Raw genomic sequence first — 8,297 nt, forward strand, 5'->3', positions numbered from 1 at the left:
TGACTTAAAAATGAACTGCTCACCTTCCTGTAGACTCTGAAAACAGGTCCCCTTCTTGACATTCCAATGCCACCATTGTCCCCAACACCTTCCAGGTGTGACATCTTCTGGGTGTAAAATAAAAGAGCCACTAAGTTATAAAACCTTGCCACATGGTTTTCTTGAAGTCCTCACTTCTTTCCACCCTAAAAACACAACTAGGTTATTATTCCTAGTTCCTTAGTAGCATCCACTAAGAAGTTTCTTAAAAGATTCTCAGGTCTCCTCTGTCAATGGATCAAATCCAAACTTCTTAGCTTGGCATTTAAGACTACCACAGTCAGTACACAAACTCTGATTGCAGTATTGTCACCTACTGTTATCCTAATTAATTTTTAGGTCAAAAGGATCTGGATTTCAGTTTGGACTTGATCCCTTAGTAGCTGTGTGAGCTTAGACAAGTCACTTAGCCTCACTCTCACCAAACCCAAAGATCTTGGAGTGGCATAGTCAGTGGGATTTACCAACCTGTGTGTGTGTCAAGCACAAGCAAACCTACTGTGCTCAAGAGACTTGCCTGTTGAGCACAGAGGCAGAACTTGACTCATCTTGTACAACTGTAGTGGTAACAGCTCTAGACTTCTGCAGGTGAACACAGGGACACTTCCTTCCTCCCTGGTGCTCTACAAGGTCCACACAAGGACTCTCCTTTCTTCTTCTTTGCTCTTAAAGGTCAATAAAGTAATTTTCTTTTCTTATTTCTCACTTCTCCTTTTTTTGTTAGTTTCAAGTATACAATACATTGGTTTGACATTTATATAGTTTATGAAATGATCCCCCTGATTACTCTATCTTCCTTCTGGCTCTACACATAGCCATTACATTACTGTTGACTGCATTCCCTATGCCATGATCCCCTCTCCAATCTATCAACTATAATCTATCAACTACTAATTTGTACGTCTTTAACCTTTCACCCTTTTCTTCCAGCCCTGCAAACCTCTCCCCTCTGGCCATCACCAGATTGTCCTCTACATTTGTGAGTCTGTTTTCAATTAGTTTGTTCTTTTTGTTCCTTAGATTCCACATATAGGTGAAATCATATGGTATTTATCTTTCTCTGACTTATTCCGTTCAGCATAATAACCTCGAGGTTCATCTATGTTATTGCAAATGTTAAGATTTCATTTTTTTATGGCTGAGTAATATTCTATTATATACATGAACCATACTTCTTTATACAGTCATCTCATTTTATTTTATTTTTTTATGCCTACAGCACCTGGTATTCCAACGTGGTCTCCCATCCAAGTACTAACTAGGCCTGACCCTGCTTAGCTTCCCAGATCAGATGAGATCGGGCACATTCAGGGTGGCATGGCCGTAGACTGTACAGTCATCTCTTGATGAGCCTTTAGATTGCTTCCATATCTTGGCTATTGTGAATAGTGCTCCCATGAACATAGGGATGCAAAGATCTTTATGAATTATTGTTTTGGTTTTCTATAGATAAATATTCAGAAGTACAATTGCTAGGTCAAAAGGTAGAACCATTTTTAATTTTTTGAGAAAACTCCAGACGTTTTCTACAGTGGCTGTACCAATTTGCAATCCCACCAACAGTGTATGAGAGTTGCCTTTTCTCCACATCCTCACCAACACTTGTTGTTCTTTGATTTATTGATGATAGCCATTCTGACAGGTATGAGGTGATATCTCATCATGATTTTAATTTGCATTTCTCTGATGATAAGTGACCTTGAGCATCTTTTCATATGTCTATTGGCCATTTGTATTTCCTCTTTGGAGAAATATCTATTCAGGTCTTCCGTTCATTTTTTAATTGGATTGTTTATTTTTCTGTTGTTGGGTCGCATGAGTTGTTTATATATTTTAGATATTAACCCCTTATCAGATGTATCATAAGTGAATATTTTCTCCCATTCCATGGGTTGTCTTTTCATTTTGTTGATGGTTTCCTTTTCTGTGCAAAAACTTTTTAGTTTGATGTAGTCTCATTTGTTTATTTTTTCTTTTGTTTCCCTTGCCCAAGGAGATAAATCTGAAAAGAAATTACTAGTAGCAATATCAGAGAGTTTACTGCCTATGTTTTGTTCTAGAAGTTTTATGGTCTCAGGTCTTATGTTTAAGTCTTTAATTGTTGTTTATTGAAGAGACTACCTTTACCCCATTGTATATGCTTGCCTCTTTTGTCATGTATTAAATGAGCTTATAGATGTGGATTTATTTCTGGGTTCTCTATTCTGTTCCATTGATCAATGTATGTTTTTATGCCAGTACCATGCATTTTGATTACTGTAGCCTCATAGAATAGCTTGATATCAGGTAGTTCTCGCTCCTTTTTCACCCTATTTTATTTCTTGGCATCCCCCAAATACTTATTTCACTTAATAGATGCTCTATAAAACTGCAAATAGTTGTATAAGACGACCTGTTCACAGTATAGAGAAAGGATCACTGAGAGCCAGAAGATCTGGGTTTTCCCTATTCTGGGCTATAACATTGAACAACTAAATAACTTTTCTGAGCTTTAGTGCCCAAAATTTTCATGTGGGGCTCTAGTCAGTGTTCAATAGCCACATGTGACAGGTTGTTGCCATTTTGGACAGCGAAGATACAGAACATTTCCAACACTGATAGATAAAATACCACAAGATGGATGGTATGCCTGACAATAATGTCATAAAATAATATTTGTGAGAAATGCCTAGAACAGAAGCTTCAGTGACAACAGAAACACAGCCACATTAACTGAAAGAATGAGATTAGTGGAAATTCATAATCATCTGGGAGCTATTTGAGCTCATTAAATAGTAGGAAGGAAGAAGGAAAAGTAGCCCCACCTTATGTGGGAGTCTCTAGCATTAAGCCAAAGATATGAGGCAATTCCAAAAGATATTGTGAGGTTTCAAATGTGAAATGGTGGTTTTCAGATCTGTTTCTTAATCGATTTAAGAAATCGAGCCTCGATATGAGGAAACAAAGGGAACTGGTATTTAACTCGGACAAAAAGAAGATCAGAAGAAACTGTGTAAGAGATTGTAGCTTTTCCCAACCAGGAGACTTCATTAGATGACACTCCCCTCAGTTTATCAGAGACCTCTTCAATATATTTCTATAACTTGTTACTTTTAATAAAACCCCTTGGCCAGATTTGGTTTTATGAGTCATACTATAAGTTCCTAAAGGGCGATAACTATGTCTGCCTTTCTATTCTTTATAGCACAACCAGAGTGGTTCTTTAGGAATTGAGATTACATCTCTACTTTTCTAAAGCCCTCCAATGGCTACATATTACAGGATCAAAGTCCCATGTCCAGACCACTTACATACTTTGAGGGACCCAGTGCAAAATGAAAATGCAATTTCTTACCTTTCAGATCATTGCTTAAATGTTACAATTTCAAGAAAGCCTTCCGAGGTCTAATACCTCTCATAAATTTTCATAATTAACTTAGCACTTTGTGTGATTATTTTATTATCAGTCTAATCCGCTGGATTATAAACTCCATGAGGAAAGAGGCCATGTTTATCTTGTTCATCATATTATCCCCAAAGCTGAATATAGCACTACCATGTGGAATGCACTCATTAAAATTCCATTTATTAAGCGAGTGAACAAATGAATGAATTACAGTTTTCTGTATCTTCAGAGAATTGACTAGGGTAGGGAGACAGGAGGAAGATGACTCTGGAAGAGGGCATATCACAGTTCCCACCCAAATTCCAGTTCCTAGCATAGGTTCACTTCGTCCATTTTGCTCTGCTTAGTCAGGAATTCAATCAGGCGGTGAGCAGGAAGACAGAATAAAGAAAGGTAAGGTTTGGATTACTTCATGATCAAATCATCCTGCCCTCCCTGTTGGGTCTCAGTGTATTCTTACTTGCCACTGGATTTTACTTACTTATATTTTATTAAGAGGTTTTTAGTAGTTACCTAAAGTACTTAATTAACATATTCCTTAAAGTCCTGTGTGGATTTTTTAAATCTTGCTTTGAAGGGCATAGTAATTGTTCCCAAAAGGCCAAACAAAGCAGTCTTTACAACCAAATATTTGAGAATGCCTCAGCAAACCAATAACAGTACTTACCTCTAAGAAGAGAGAGGCTGGCACTCTGGAGGGTGAGCGGATGTGGTCAAAGAAGAATGTAGCCTCATCTATAATGTTTCATTATTTTAAAAGAATAATATATTTCTAAGTCATCATGTAATTTTAAATAATATTAAAATATAAAATATAAGTTCTTTGTCTCATTGAACTGGCCACAAAAAATTTTAAACTCAAATCTAAAAACTAAGCTATCCTAGCCCGTGTGTGTGTGTGTGTGTGTGTGTGTGTTGTGCCTTGCTATGTTCTATTTCCAATCATATATATATATGTGATCATATACATACACACACACACACACACATATATTTATAGTTTAAATGTTAAAAATAGTTGTCTTGATTGTATCAGTCACATATCTGACTTTAGTGAGCTTTTCATCACTGGATTGATTTTATTGACTAGTTTAATTTTTTAGATGCTTTAGTCTTTTTACTGAGCCAATGTGATTTCAGTAACACTAATCTGGTTTTCAAATTTTTATTTGGTATTTCTTCATCTCCTAATTATACTCTAACCATGCAGCCTTCTGTAAATTTATGCAAGAATGGGTGACATCAAGTCCTTCAAAATGACCAGTTTGGGATTTGTACAAAGTCCTTCAACTACATGTGGCCTACATGTGCCTCTCCCTCTAGTTGTTCTGCTGCCATCTCAAATTTAACATTTGAGAGTGTCAGGCTCCTTTAACTCTTCATAGATAGAATTAAACACTACTATACTATTGTGTAGACATTGGTAAATGTATGTTGTACTCTGGGTTAGGTCTGGCTGATTTCTAACAACCATAAATTTTTAAAGTTATTTTATGTCTTAGTTCTCCTGAATGATCTTTGATCCAATTTCTCATTTTCAGTTGAACAATATAGTGCAGTAAAATAAAACTATACTGTTACCTGTCCCTATTGGTATATTCTTAGATTTCAGGGGTTGGTTCATCTCAGGCCCAATGTGGCCATCAGCACTATAATATACAGTATGAATATAATAAACCTAAGCTCCAGGTCTGAATCAGGGTTCCACTCCACCAGGATCCTTATTATTAAGTTGCTTTGTGAAAAAAGCATCTGAAGATATTATAGTATTATTTCAGTCTTGCCTTCTCTCATCTCCCCAAGCTAAAGCCTCTTGACTTGAATAGGATTTAAATAATCACAACAGTGGGGCAAAGCAGTTCCAGCAACACAGGACCACAAAAAAAAATGCTAAGCAATAATTTTCCAGAGTATAACAATGGCCCCCTCTTTTAGACTGGGCTCACACTCCTCAGTTTATGTCAACTCTATTCTCCAGCTCCCAACAGTCTCTTTTGTTTCCCCAACACAGAAACAGAAGTTCAGCTACCATTTACCCTCATGATTGCACTGTTGTTTTTCTTATAGCAGAGTTATACCAGGAAACTTACATACTTTTTATTTATATCTCCTGGCTGGCCTGTAGGCTTTTGAGTTGCCATCCCAGCTCTAGAGCCTTTGAGAATTTTGACATTAAATGGCCTTGGGTTGTTTTGGTTCTTATGTAGACTTGGAAACACCTACACCTCTACACTGGTTGCTCCTGTGCTTGGAAAGCCTTGCCATATCCTATTTCCAATCCTAAATGTGTGCAAAAGATTTTGTCTTAACTTGCTATTTTTAGGGATGGTGTGGACTCATGCCCAGTTGCTTAGTCAGCACTACTGCTTGCATTCGGGGAAAGTAAAGAGTCTAAATTTCACAGTAGAAAATGACCATTCTCCATTTAGTCTGCATTCAGCTGCTTCTTGTGGCTTGTGTATCACTCAAGATAGGCTGAGCTAAGCTGCAATACAAAACAACCCAAAAGTGTCAGTGGCTTCAAATTATACAAATATATTTCCTACACACGTAACATGGCTGCAATGGGGCAGCAGCTAAGTTATTTTTCATGTAGTTGCTCAAGGAATATCTCAAAAGTTACTACTTGTCATGTGCAATGCTTAATTTTATGTGTCAGCTTGACTGGGCTAAGTGACTGGGCTAAATATAACATTATTTCTGGTGTGTCTGTGTTGATATTTCTGGAAGAGATTAGTATTTAAATTGGTAAACTGAGTAAAGAAGATGGCCCTCACCAATGCTACTAGGCATTATCTAATCTGATAAGGGCATGAATAAAACAAAAAAGGTGGAGAAATAACAAATTTGTTCTGTCTTCTTGAGCTGAGACACCCATCTTCTCTTGCCCTCAGACATCAGTGCTCCTGCTTCTCAGGCCTTTGCATTCTGACTGAATGACACCACAGATTTTTCTCATTCTCCACCTTGCAGATAGCAGGTCAGGTCATGGAACTTCTTGGCCACCATAATCACATGAGCCAATTCTTATTTTATATTTTCAGATATGTAAATAAAAAAATAAATATCTGTTTCTCTGGAGAAGAGAATTTTGGAAAGTTGCATGTTGGCTATTAAATACTCAAGCCTAAAGTGGCTCACATCCCTTCTACCCATAACTCATTGCACAGAACTAATCACATGGATCCACTAAACTACAAGGACCCAGGAAGGTAGAAATAATTTGATGTACAGCACTGATGACTACCACAATTGGTTTCCAGTGATGATGTTTAACAAATCTGGCAACATTGTCCTCAATTCTTTTCCTGGTTATAGATTTGCTCCACATGCAGACCAAGCCATTATGTGGCTATCTCATTTCTGCATTTCACCTCAAATTTATTTTATATTTTACCAATAGCTTTATCTTAGCCTAATTCATGCTAAAAAATTTTTTACAGAAACTAGTCATTTGTCTTCAAACACTTCTCACATAGGCAGACTGGAAAACAAATCAAATAACTGTCTGACATATAGCTCAGAAGTGTGTCTTGGTGGGTGACTAGTCCTCAGTTTTCTCTTCTGTAAAGCAGAGACAAAACTCCTACTAATAACCACTTTATAACATTGAGACCCTCAAATGAAAAAATATCAAAGCATTTTCTTCTATATGTCTAACCATGCATTCAGCAAGTAGTTTCTTTTTTAAGAAATAGACTAATAATCTTTCTTTAAAAATTGCGTACATTCAAAATCATTATAAACTTTGAATGAATTTATTATTTTTGAGTTGAGCTCAAAAACAAGTCCAAACTCCTGATCAGAGTCAGTTAATTCAGACCAAATTATTTCTTATCAACACACCACCTTTGCACAATACTATTTGGGATGGTGGGTTCTACTCTTTCAATATCTACTCAACCCTTCTGAAAGTATGCCCTACAGTAGAGGCTAAAGCTTTTTTTAATACTACATTTTATAGACTGTCTTACAAGCTCAGATTCTGGATCTCATTTGGATTCCATTAATCAGATTGTAATTGTGAGAGGCTTGACTTTGGAACTCAGTTATATGAGAAGAGAGCAAAGATGTGAGGTGTGAATTTTGCTCCTGAGGATGACAGAGGTCATGTTCCTGGAGTTGGTGACTATGTTTACTGCTTCCTGATTTACCAGAGGTGAGTTTTAGATCCCAACAGAAGTGGCATAGTTCTAAATCTGGTAACTGTAGTGGTAGCTTCTCAACTCAGTGGGAAGTTTTCCTGGTCCTGATAAAAGGCATCTTCCTTAGTGACCTACCTAGTTTAGCAATGAGATTTTGGAGTTACTCAGGAAAGTTAGCCAAGAGTCTGTTTCTTTAGCTTTCACAGTGACTCTAGAAGCCATTTAATACCCCACTATATCTTCTTCTGTCTAATTCACCAAGAGGAGATTTTTCTATCATGAAACTGACCAATAAAGATAGTCATTATTTCACTACCAGTGGAATTTTTTGTTGTTTTTTTTTTCTCATTTCTAAACCTATGAGTTTTCTCCTTCCTAAGAGACAAACATTATCTACCTCTTCTTGAAGGCTTCTATTCTTTGTGAAGGTAATTACTCATCCTGAGTACCAACCAACAAAAACATAAATGACTCTTGAAATTCTCACTAGATAGCTATATGTCTATAAATTTGGGTTATTCATTGACTCATCTCTGTATTTCATAATTAGACTCCTTTCCACATTCTCCAACACTGCCCCTCCACAATTCTTAGTACTCATTTTATTAATATGTTCCTGTGTGTCCTGAGCTCCAAATGAGCAAAGAAACCTGTTGTGACTTAAGGGTCTTAAAATCTGCAAGATGAGATGAAGATACTCCAAATCAAGGTAAGAAAAGGAAGGACCT

General features: G+C 36.8%; 1 pseudogene; it reads right to left on the reverse strand.

Moving 5' to 3' along the window:
- Positions 1-1,249: 1,249 nt before the first annotated feature.
- On the reverse strand, positions 1,250-1,368 carry LOC112477061 (annotated as a pseudogene).
- Positions 1,369-8,297: the final 6,929 nt, after the last annotated feature.

The sequence above is a fragment of the Pteropus alecto genome, unplaced genomic scaffold, assembly GCF_000325575.1.
Source record: "Pteropus alecto unplaced genomic scaffold, ASM32557v1 scaffold52, whole genome shotgun sequence".
Lineage (NCBI taxonomy): Eukaryota > Metazoa > Chordata > Mammalia > Chiroptera > Pteropodidae > Pteropus > Pteropus alecto.